General features: G+C 36.2%; 1 non-coding gene across 1 annotated transcript; it reads left to right on the top strand.

Annotated features, from left to right (window-relative positions):
• The first annotated feature begins 8,959 nt into the window (after nt 1–8,959).
• Nucleotides 8,960–9,031, top strand: TRNAL-CAG (transfer RNA leucine (anticodon CAG)). Its single transcript has one exon. It is a non-coding gene; the product is annotated as a tRNA-Leu (tRNA).
• Nucleotides 9,032–13,264: the final 4,233 nt, after the last annotated feature.

Here is a 13,264-nt window from a genome sequence, read left to right as displayed (position 1 = left end):
AGTAAAAGTGATAAACATTTAGTTTAAATGACCTTAATTTTTTTAGACTCCGTAAGATTTTAACAGAAAAATCTTGTTTTCTTTAAACAATGTCACTGATTTAAAATACTTCATAATTTCCCTTTTCCTAGTAGCTAGTACTTTAGAAAACTAGACAGAACATGAAACAGGTAGTCTAACACAAAATGTTTCCTTATCCAAGTGCTGCCAAGTCCCGTAAAGCCAAAGACAAAACGATGGCCCATTGTTATTTTATTAATCAATTAAAGCAAAGGAAACGAATCGATAAATTCCTACTTACATTTACGGGCTGGCTTAAATTCCGATCATTATTTATAGTGATGTTGTAACCCGACACCTTTGGTATAGTATAATTTTGTTCAGTGGTCCCACTTGGGCCCGGCTTCCACGGAGAAGAGCGAAGCAGGGCGGTGTTTAAAAAGCAATAGACTGACAGCTAAGCACGCTCACACATCTCTTTCGTCTCCGAATCGCTCCGGGTCCGTGGCCGAGTCCCCCAGTGTTCGACGCACCCGTGGTCGACGCCCCCGGTCAGTGAAATTTGATTTGCAGCAATTTTTAATTAAATGTACAGTCAGGCACAATTTTTTTTATTAACGAACTAGTTGTGCCCGCGACGTCCCTATCTATAAACCCACGAAGTTTGTCTAACCTTCCACCAAACACTCTGTATAATAACAAATAAAAGTTTTATTAAGAATTTATAACCAAAAATTAAATAAAACATTTTAATTTTTGTAATAATAACAAAAATTATTATATTTTTCATTGCTTTTTGTTGACTGTACTTATTGCAAAAGCCGAAAAAAATATAATATTAAATTAATTTCAATCGGGGGCGTCCACCACGGGTGCGTCGAACACTGGGGGACTCGGCCACGGACCCATCGCTCCGCTTTTCAAAATCAAAATCAAAAAATATTTATTTAGTTTAGACCACAAGTGGCACTTATGACTTCTACGCTCTTCTCCGCTCGCTCGCTACGCTTTGGTGGAAATAACCAGTTTCACCGCACATCTCCACGCTTGGCTTTGTCGCACCATCTTACTTTTACTAACGTCCAAAGTCCGTCACACTCCATACAAAAACTTATTAAGGTTATGTATAGTCAGTAAAATAAGGTAGTATAACTTAGTACGCTTCTTTCGCTCGTTTCAGCCAAATGACTGCTGGATCTAGAAAAAGTCTGGTCAGCGTGGGGGAGTGTATGCTAAATCCTCCGTTTTCCTATAGTTAATTAGAAAGTCGTGCTCCTGCAGCTATAGAAACTAAATGACATTGATGATGATGCTCAAGATCTTTGTACATAATGTGATGGAAAATCAAGTTAACACTCTGGCATCCTATGCAATAATGACCGTTGTTATTTTGCCACAATAATGTATAATCATAAATAATTTATACTCCACACACTGTCTTGAATGCATTACTAGTAAGATTTACTAAGAAATAGTAGGAACCTACTGCATGTAGTTTCATTGTACATTCTCTTCGAGAAGAATAAAAGTTAAAAAGTGATTTTATACACGCCAGTATTTTATTGCAGTCTTTAATTTCGGGTACGTGTGCGAGTCATTGCGTTTTTGTTAAAAAACGTATCCAATATATTCGGGGAAGTATTAAATTTTGTATTTCAGTAAACTGATACCCACTTGTGATGTGACATGGTCATGATCATGGGAATGACATGCGATTGTCAATTTCGGTTAAAAAAAGAAAAAAGTTTTTAAGCAAAAATTTGAAAGTTTTCACCGCAAAACGGCAAAAACAATCAATTTGTGGGAATACAATTAAATATAGATTTTATTATGTTTTTAGAACGTTGTTATAGCGGCAAGATAAATACATCATTTGTGGAAATTTCAACTGTCTAGCTGTCATGGTTCAGATAGACGGACAGTGGAGTCTTGTGATAGGGTGCCGTCTTTATCCGTTGGGTACGGAACCCTAAAATCCAGAAATAACATCTATTAGGAGTCGCTATAGAAATCTCGCCCAGGGGCGATGGTAGTGAAACCAGCAGTGGTAATATGGTCTGTCTCTACCCTTTAGGTACGGAACCCTAAAAACCCATGTAGCACCGGCTTTTATGTAATTTTCTTTATTCTTTATTTAGTTAGAAGGTGCTAAATCTATTGTCCCTCGCAGGAATCGTACCCTGAACCTTCCCAATGCTTCCCATTAGCGAGACAGCAATATCACTTCACCCATTACCCATTCCTCACTAGCTCACGAGCCTTATCTACCTATGCCGAGGCATAGTGACGTCACACTTGCAAATGGCCGCCAGTAATAAGGACTCGCTTAGCGACGCGCGTGCTTAGGGTCGGAATGTCTTGGGATGAGCTGGTGCTTGGTCATGAGCGGAGCGGGTAGCGATTTGGAAAAAATACAGTCGGTAGGTGCGTATAACAGTTATTAGAAAAATTCTTGGGGAATGCCCTTTTCTTAGCAGTGGATGTCCTTTGGTAGAAACGCACAAATTGTGACATGTTTCTGTATTTTTTTCTTCACCATCGTCATCATCATCATTTCAGCCACAGGACGTCCACTGCTGAACATAGGCCTCCTCCAATGATTTCCATATCGCGCGGTTGGTAGTGGCCTGCATCCAGTATCTTTTTATGAGACAGTTATATGATTGTGTGTATATCACAATAATTTTAATCTGACGGATCTTTAACATACCTATGTCCGAGTGTTCCAAAGACAGAATACCTGACCTTGAAGGTTTGATTCAAATTCTAATTCATATAGTTTATTCAGTACATGGGCCCTTCCAGGACACTTATACACGTCCCAAATATAGCTTGCCCTACCACCACTTCGGGACAACATATGGGCTGGTGCTGAAAAGAATAGAAGAGTCCCCCGACTTTACAGTAAAATATTGATTTTGAATCCAGCATGGACTATGATAAAACTCAACGTTCAAAAAGACTTGTATTATGTTATTCAAAATCGCTCTCCCATGCACCACACTTCAACCACAACTCGAGTGGGATTTACACCACGCGTCGGGCGTATGTCATCGTTGCCGGGCCGATTTACAAGATCCGCTTACACTTGACATCTCAGCCTGATTATGTACAGTATACATAATGTTATGTATTGTACAGACGACAGCATCAAGATAACTGGCAGCTAATGCTAATTAGGTGCTATTTTACAACCACAAATTGTAGGATGATGTGCTACCGTACTAATTATTAAACCTTGGTGGGCCTTTGTCCAATAGTGGACGTTTGGCTGAAACGATAAAATAATCGACCCCTCGACTGCAGAATTATTGTGGCGGTGAACTTCTTGTGTAAAATAACTTATACAATAAATTGTCCTTAAGACTCTACATATAAATTATACCCACTGTTATTTGGGAAAAATCTAAAACATTAAAATAACGGTTTCCTTATAGCCAAAGAGCTGCTGTCTTAGTGATATTGACGTAATGTCAATGTCACACTAGCTAGATACGTCAGAATAGAGGGACGCGCGCGGACGACTCCGCGCGCTTTTAAGCTAAGTGAGTAATTGTGTTAAAAATGAGGCAATATAATGTGCAAGTTAATTTTATTGTCCAGTGTTTTATTTATGAGAATACGCCTAACTTTGTATCTGTGATAAACTGTAAATGAAACCTGTTCTACTACTTTCTATTCTATACCGGCCTCTAATATTTATATTCTAATAATTCTAAACTTGTCCCATTTAGGATTTAAGCACGTGGTCAAGCCAGATGGTTACCAATATTCAACCCAGCAACGTAATTATAATCTATCAAAGTTATTTCCGAGAAGTACCAAAAATACTATTCTATCCTAAATTGGTTTTCGAAGAAAGGTTTTACTTTTTATATTAAAAACTAGCTTTTGCCCTCGGCTTCACCCGCGTGAAATTTAGTTTGTCACAGATCGTCATTAATTATAGCCTATATGTTAATCTGGGTTATAATCAATAATACTGTAAAGTTTCAACAAAATCCGTTCAGTAGTTTTTGCGTGAAAGAGTAACAAACATCCAGACATCATGACATCCAGACATCCAAACTTTCGCCTTTATAATATTAGTAGGATAGTAGGAAGTAGGATATTAAAAATTGTCCTGTCCAAAGAAATGATATCTTTTTAGTAAAAGCTTAAAGAAATAAATAATTCAAGTATTTTTTTTTTATATTTCTTCATTACTTACGCATCGCTTACTTCTTTAATCATTCCATGACTATAATTGAGGTACAAAATTTTAGTAATAATAGAGTTCAACGGATCATATAAGTAGCCCTTAGTGCTCAAAAGAACTAACTTCTTTTCCATTGTACTAAAACTATCATAAGTTAAAATCACTCAATCTTAGCCGCAAATTGAAAACAAAATAAGTAAGTTTATGTCCGTTACTCTAGGTAGGGTCCAAATCGATAAGAAGACATGTAAAAAAGCCCCATATGAGCTACCTTTTTGACCTTCACAAATTAAGTAAAAAAAAAAATTTTAATCCTGATTAAGACCAGGGTTAGGGACTGCGTAAAAAATGTCATGATTGTACAGTAACCGCTATGGTTAAGGTTCAACCACACCAACGCGTGCAGATCGCGATCATAGGCAATAACAGGTCGCGTGGACTGTCGTGATGGGTCGAATTTATGCTAAATTTTGGTACTAGGAAGTAAACCTTCATTCTTCAATTTAGCATACATTTTTTTTTAATGCACACTAGCGCGAGCGGTTCCGTTTTTTTTTTCTTTTCTTCTTATGTGGATTCATAAAGTGTGTTCTATCTATCTACGTTTAACTTAAACTCATGGTAAAGCTACCGATGTAATAAATAAGCCCTGATTCTGATAGCATTATCCCTTTTTATCGCATTCGCACTCGGTAATCAACTTATAGCACAATATTTGTTCATTTGACGTTGATACATGATTGCGTGTGCGACTCGAGCGGAATATTAAGCGGGGTCTAAGATGGCGGAAAAAATTGGGGGTATTGTTGTAAAATTGTATTTAGCTTCATAGATCGGTTTGTTTTTTTCGGTTTATTTATTTATTTCTACTCCCAAAATGCTGTTTGATATTAATTCGCTTAACATTTTCCAGTCACTTAAACATGGTCCTAGTCACAAAATACCATTTCAAAGGGCAAGAAAAAAGCTAAAGGCTTTTGTTTATCTAGCAGTGTATGTTAAGTTTGTAAATATTTGGTGGTTAAATCTTGCAACTTAATTCTTTAGTAATTTGGAATCTAGTGCTTAGGTCTAATCTAGATTAATCTCTTGACCTTGAGGCCCTGGGATCAATATTCAGAAGGAAGGAGGAAGAATTCAATACAGTAATACACACATTTAATTTGTGAACTATTGTCAGAAATTTAGAATGAACAAGCGGATTCTCTTGCGTTGGGACGTTTTCTCTCTCATTTAGGCTAAACTAAATACAAATAAAAAAAAAGAAAACTAAACTGCGAAACTTCCCGCGTAGAAGTCCATAAGTAATATTATATTCGTACCATTCGCGTACCAATACCATAGACAACAATAGTTATGAGTATTTCTCAAAAAAAATGTACATTTTGGAAAAAAAAAGTGTGCTTTGAAACAGTTCAAAAGTTTTATATTTATAAATCATCACACAAAAAAAACACACACACAATTTTGAAGGATGAATATTAATCTTTAAGATAACGAAGAATTATAGCTATAATCCTACTTATTACCAAATATTTAGATATTTTAAAAATAGTCCTTTTTTACCTTTCATACAAAAATCTGTTTGCCACCCTAGCTTTTTCATGTGTTTTTGTTTCATAAAATGCGATACGTAACTAAATTATTGTAAATTTCTTTGTATTATCGTTCTACAGTAATCGCAGTTTCTGTATCAAATTGATTTTCTATGGGGTGTCATAATGAATTGGCAATTTAAAGCAAAAAAACAAAATGAGTCGCTCTCATTTACTATTTCGTTATTTACTCTTTAGTTACGATTTATTTCTACTTTCCCATGGTTTCTGAACAATTCCGTATTTATTTTACACGGACAACAATAGCTGCACTCTGAATGGCTGTTGGCCTGACGTCTCCGCCATAACATCTATCGCGAAAATTAGTGAAAACGTGTGTGTTTTGTGGGATTACTTTTTCGTAACAGGCAGTAAAATCAGCGATTTTATATAGAACGGTAAGTCTTCATTTAACCATTTTTTGTAATACGTGTGGTACGAACATTTAGTAAGCTTTTATATTTGCTGTAACAAATTTTATCAAAAAAATACTTGTTTCTGATCTCATTTTGTCTAATATTTCGTTACGTTTTTTACGAATTTCGTTACGTTACGAAAAAGTACAACATAATGCTGAGTGTATACTGTTATTACCTGACTAAGCATAGTAATATTCACTACTTAATTTATTTCAAAAAATATAGAGCGTTAATAACAAAAGGATTGGATACTATCTGCTTTACAGAAGTGCCACCAGCAAAAAATTATCAAATCATTTAGATTACGTTTTTATGTGATTACTTCTTTTGTTTTTTTAGGAATGCCGCCAAAAACCAATGCCGAAAGGCAAAAAGCTTACAGAGAACGACTCAAAATGGATAAACATGATGGAACAAAAATAATTTTATTAAAATAGTATGAATGATTACTCCCTAATTTTATTTCTAACCCCTTAATATTACCCCGTATTTGGGTGCATACTTACAAATATTTCGAATTGAATAAATGACGAGCATTCACAATATTTCGCCAATGTATAACAAGCCTTATGGCCTTACTATTTCGTTACTACTATTTCGTTACGTACATTTTTTTTGAGAAATACTCTTATAAACCCTGCGTCATATTTTTATGAGGCCCTTGATTAATCATTGTGTGTTTTAGGGGTCCATATTTGTCCGAGAACCACCCAAAATTGAATCTTAGGGGGCGTCCATAAATTACGTGAGGCTTTTAGGGGGGGGAGGGGGTCAACGAAAACCTCACTAAATCTCACGTGGGGGAGAGGGGGGGTCTCGAAAAATATCACGTAATTTTTCCCGCAAGAAATAGAGTAAAATTGCCAGAAAACTGGGTTATTGAAGTAAAAATAAATGTTTTTTTTATGATGATAATGACAATTTATTCTAAACCGTCTAATCAAATTAAACTAAAAATGCCTCCATCTGCATTTGTGAACACTAAAGATGCAGAATAAATGTCGAAATTAAGAAAATTCGAAATTAAAAAAAAAACTGCGTGTTGTGCCACGCGCAGTGTAGGGTTCCGTAGTTGTCTGTCGTTACCACAATATATTTCAGAAGCAAGCAATTACTTCATGCATTTAATATCTTAACTTTAGGTATAGAGTACGTACATATGGCATATCAAGTGCTTACTTTATGTGCCAAATAGAAAATATGACAACTAATTACCTACATTTCCTCAATGTTTATTGTTCTGAACTTCTGATGTGCTGCTTTTCGACAACTCTAAAGTCACTTTTCATATTTTCTTCTAAGGAATTTTTACTGCTAAGAAATTGTTTAATACATGAGTCAAATGTCTATTACTCTTAAACTAAGTAATGTATCTTAACCGTTATAGTTTTTCTTGAAAAAATTCATCCCCACTTTACATGCAGGGGAGCTACCCTAGATTTTTTTATGAACATTTTATTTTATTTTTATTTTTTTTTTTATTTTTTTATCCACAACGAGGAAGCTCTTGACCTGTATCTCACCTGATGGTAAGTGATTTTACCGTTTTGTCGGCGTGATTAATATAAATACCTTCACAAAATTACAGCTCCCCAGTACCAATAGTTTCCAAGCGAAACCTCGGACAGACAGACAGACATGTCGAAACTATAAACTGTCAAATTTGACAGATGTCAAATGACAAGTGGTTAAATAACAGAAAAAAATAATTAATAACAATGTTTAACTTGACTTTTAGTACATTTTTTAACTATTACTTTACATTTTATTAATATTTAACCATTAGTAGCAAAATTTAACAATTAGTTATTTTAACTATGAATCAAAAAACTGGTCCTAGGTTGAAGCAATTGCTTGTCTTACTAAACGACGGGAAGCTACGGAACCTTACACTGCGCGTGGCACGACATTGGGTTACTGATTTTTTCATATAAATCTAATAGACTCGAAGCATAGACATTGCAAAATAGGCATTTTNTCCACGCGTACGAAGTCGCGGGCGGCCGCTAGTAATCAATAATACTGTAAAGTTTCAACAAAATCCGTTCAGTAGTTTTTGCGTGAAAGAGTAACAAACATCCAGACATCATGACATCCAGACAACCAAACTTTCGCCTTTATAATATTAAGTAGGAAGTAGGATATTAAAAATTGTTCTGTCCAAAGAAATGATATCCTTTTAGTAAAAGCTTAAGGAACTAAATAATTCAAATATTTTTTTTTTTATATTTCTTCATTACTTACGCATCGCTTACTTCTTTGAAAAAATATTTAATCATTCCATGACTATAAATATATTAATAGGAACCTACAACATTTTAGTAATAATATAGTTTAATGGATCGTATAAGTAGCCCTTAGTGCTCAAAAGAACTTACTTATTTCCATTTTATTGAAACTAAGCCAATCTCAGCCGCAAATCAAAAAAGTATTTTATAACTTTATAAGTAGGTATCCGTTGTCAGCTACCCGTGATACAAGCATTAGTTCCAAGCATTATTACTTGGTCAAAAAAGATATTTAGAAATCCTGGCTAAGACCATGCACGTATACAGCGTGTATCTGACGACGTGTAAAAAAATTAACTGAAGTTCTGGCTAGAAGTCTAGATTACAAAAAAAAAAGTTTTTTATTGAATAAATTCATATGTGAATGAAATCAGCATACCACAAACCAGTCCGCGAAAGAACCATTGTTACCCCAGCCCTAGTGAGGCGACAAAACCTCTCGTTAATTGCGAAATAACCGCCTCTGTGGTCTAGTGGTAAGACCACCTGCTTCAGACGCAGAGGTCCTGGGTTCGATTCCCAGTGGGGGCAGATTTTTCTGTTCGGTTTGGTTGGTGGTAGGGCTTGTTCTAAGTCCGCCTGGCTAGCTACCACCATCTTACCTAAGTCTGTCGCCATAACAACAATGTTAACAGCATTGTTGTGTTCCGGCAGTTAGAGGTAAGATAGCCAGTTCCTCCGTGGTTGAGGATTTCGGGTGAAGCTCGCTTCCACCTTCAGCTTCGGCCTGATCGTCACTTACCATCAGGTGAGATACAGGCCAAGAGCTTCCTCGTTGTGGATTAAAAAAAAAAAAGAAATGAAATTATTGTAGTACCTACTTGAAATAAAATCGATAGCGTATAGCGTACACACAATAGTCTGGTGGTGCCCCCTCACGATGTTGGGCTATTAAAGGTGCTTCATGATACTAATCGCACATTTTTCTTTTCTTGTCTTATGTGGTATGCTATAATGCTACTTTTTACGTAAACTCATGGTAAAGCTACCGAATGTAACAAATAAGCCCTGATTCTGATAGCATTATCCCTTTTTATCGCATTCGCACTCGGTAATCAACTTATAGCACAATATTTGTTCATTTGACGTTGATACATGATTGCGTGTGCGACTCGAGCGGAATATTAAGCGGGGTCTAAGATGGCGGAAAAAATTGGGGGTATTGTTGTAAAATTGTATTTAACTTCATAGATCGGTTTGTTTTTTTCGGTTTATTTATTTATTTCGACTCCCAAAAACGCTATTTGATATTAATTCGCTTAACATTTTCCAGTCATTTAAACATGGTCCTAGTCACAAAATACCATTTCAAAGGGCAAGAAAAAAGCTAAAGGCTTTTGTTTATCTAGCAGTGTATGTTAAGTTTGTAAATATTTGGTGGTTAAATCTTGCAACTTAATTCTTTAGTTATTTAGCATCTAGTGCTTAGGTCTGATCTAAATTAATCTCTTGACCTGGAGGCCCTGGGATCAATATTTAGAAGGAAGGAGGAAGAATTCAATACAGTAATACACACATTTATTTGTGAACTATTGTCAGAAATTTAGAATGAACAAGCTGATTCTCTTGCGTTAGGATGTTTTCTCTCTCCTTTAGGCTAAACTAAATACAAATTAAAAAAAAAAAAAACTGCCAAACTTCCCGTGTAGAAGTCCATAAGTAATATTATATTCGTACCATTCGCGTACCAATACCATAGACAACAATAGTTATAGACCCTGCGTCATATTTTTATGAGGCCCTTGATTAATCATTGTGTGTTTTAGGGGTCCATATTTGTCCGAGAACCACCAAAAATTGAATCTTACTGCTTTAGAATAAGGAGCAGGGATTAAGGGGAATCCCCCACGGAATTTAATACGCGTGTTTGTTTAAGTGCCTACCGAATGCTTTGTGGATGGTTTTGTATGGATAATTACATGGACGGTTGGTAATCTGAGGCTTACTGTTCGAATATAATACGATATTTCGTAATTTTATAACCGCACTATTGAACTGCCACTACTTTGGTTGCATAACTCTATTTTTTTAATATAATGAAATATTATATTTCTACCTGCTCTGGTAGTTAGCATGCCGTTCTATTGATCGGACTACTTTAAATAATCAGAAGGCCTCCTACTCGGTGGACTGACGATCTAGTGAAGATCGCGGGAAGCACCAGGACCGGTCGTTGTGGAAATTAATGTGCCTTTGTCCAGCAGTGGGCGTCCTTTAGCTAAACAATATAACATTATACATACCTATCCAGCGCCCGTTTTAAACCTTTAGTGTAGATCCATATTGTTTTTTGGTACTTTGAAATCATGTTCATTCGTTCGATGGCCAGCCAAATGACGTCCACTGCTGGACAAAGGCCTCCCAAGGATTTCCGCTACGACCGGTGCCCGCATTTAGGCGCCACGCGACCTTCACCAGATCGTCGGTCCATCTAGTGGGGGCCTGCCCAGCCTGAAATGATGATGAAAGAAAAAATACTGTGTAAATACACTCTGATATACTATCTCTAGGATTAATATTAATTTTCACTAACGCATACCACGGCCAACCAATTCACCGCTACTACATAATGACTGTGGTGGTATGAATAAATTATATTCAACAATACCTAACAATAGTCCGACAGATCTGCATTTTCCGAATAACGCTTCCTAAGTGTAATATCGTAACGTGTATTTACTGTTTTATTTAAAGTTTTTTTGTTAACCAGCCAGGTTTTTTAATTCATTTACTTATTTGGGACCTTAACATCATTTAATTTTGACAACTATACTTATCCTAAGTGAATCAGATTCTCCATTTGCGTAAAAACTGTAGATGCAGTCTATGTGTATGTATAGAACATAATTATATGTCATAAAATATTATTGTTGCCCAGTAAAATATAAAAAATAAATATTTCGTCTGTTTATAAATTATACATATATTTGGTTCCTGCTATTTTATTAAGCTGTATCGCTGAACTCATATGTTTGGTAGTTAAGGAAGTAAAAATACCGTCTTTTTTAGTAACTTTTATTGGTTACGCTAAAGTCTATAAGTATTAAGTTATTTGTTAAGAAGTCCTTTAAAACAAGTGAAATAAACCCACACTGTGTCTGTTCTTATTCCAATTGATCAATGAAAATAACTGGCCTAATATCAATTCTATATCCAACAATAGAAATAACGATAAATACACGTGTTACGCCGTTATACGTGGGAACCGTCGAGATGACCTGGATTGTAGGCTGTATGTTTATGTATTAGACAGCACTCGACACGTGCGGGGAAAATTTGGTGAAATATATGGGACTACTATGTTTTTGATTGTTTCTATTAGTATAGTTGTTGCAATTCACGAAGGCGAGTGTTTTAAAGTAAGAAAGTAACTCTGTCTGTCTGTCACGCTTTAACGCCTAAACCACTGAACCGATTTTGATGAAATTTGGCATTGACATAGTATAGGATAGTTTTTATCCCGGGTATTGAAACGGGGACGCGCGCGATAAACTATTTCTGTGACAAACAAAATTCCACGCGGGCGGATCCGCGGGCGGAAAGCTAGTTATAAATAACTTGAAAAAATCGAACTGCCTATCCAGTGTCTAAGTAGCTCAGATGGAAGAGCAGTCACCCGGCAAGCGGAAGGTCGTGGGTTCAATTCCCGCCTTAGGCAGTTTGATTTTTTCAAGTTATTTATAATTTTGAAATTAAATATGGTCGTGCTCCTGCAGTAGAGATTAAATTAGCTGATGATGTTGGCGTGACAAGACGTTTTCAATAAATATGACAACAACCTAACACCTTAAAGTAAGTGCCTACTTAGTACTAAGGCGATGAGCACACTTTTCTCGGTATTCCACGGACATTCTCAATATTGACTCACGCGCCGGTCGAGTGGCTTTCAAACAAAAAACTCAGGCATTCTTCAAGTTGTCTGCGGTTTGACAGTTTGCTTAACAATTTGATGACGAATAATAAAATGCGCTTTTTGTTTGTATGACTGGTTATCCTTATAAAATTGCTGAATAAATTAATGACGTCATTCTATAATTTCTTTGTTGTAATGTGCTTTTGAATACACGCTTTGAGTTCGACTTACTTTTTTATTGAATGAGTCAATGACAAATATTCCAACAACCATTATAATTATGACAGACCCCATCAAAAAGTGCTTTGGAACGAGTCTGTCTATCTGAGTTCTTCACAGTGATCTTGAAATTGTATTTTTACTTTGACGGTGGAAGTGGTTGTATTTAAGCAAACGGGACTATTCCCACCTCTCGTTCCCACCGCTGCAACTCCTGTGTATCCAGGATCTACAGCTTGACCGCCAATAAAAACCCAACCAGTAAAGGCCAAGTTTGTCCCGGGAGAATGTCAAACTATCCTTGGACCCTCAACGAAATTAATCAGAAGAACATAGGAGGAGTTCGAAGTTAAGCAGTATAATAATTGTATCTTTTTCGTTAGAACCTTTAACAGAAAAATATCTAACCACTATACAGAATCACGAACACCACTTCCTATAAAACACTACACTGTCCACTGCTCACCATCAGAACATTTAAAATGTCAACCCTCAAAAACCATTCCAGGGCAAAATTGGCAATACGGCGAGTCCGGCCGTCAAAGGGTTAAAACTGGACTTTTAATTGGTATACGATAGGGTAAGGCTACGTGCATAGGGTTGCCAAGGTCAGAAACACAAAAACCGGACATTCATGGGCGTACATCCTCCCCGTCTTGAATTCGTGGAAAATATTTTTTATGTGGTAGCAA

Source organism: Ostrinia furnacalis, unplaced genomic scaffold (assembly GCF_004193835.3).
Source record: "Ostrinia furnacalis isolate ACB-3 unplaced genomic scaffold, ASM419383v2 OfSCF0924, whole genome shotgun sequence".
NCBI lineage: Eukaryota > Metazoa > Arthropoda > Insecta > Lepidoptera > Crambidae > Ostrinia > Ostrinia furnacalis.
This window is presented reverse-complemented; position numbering and strand designations above follow the sequence as displayed.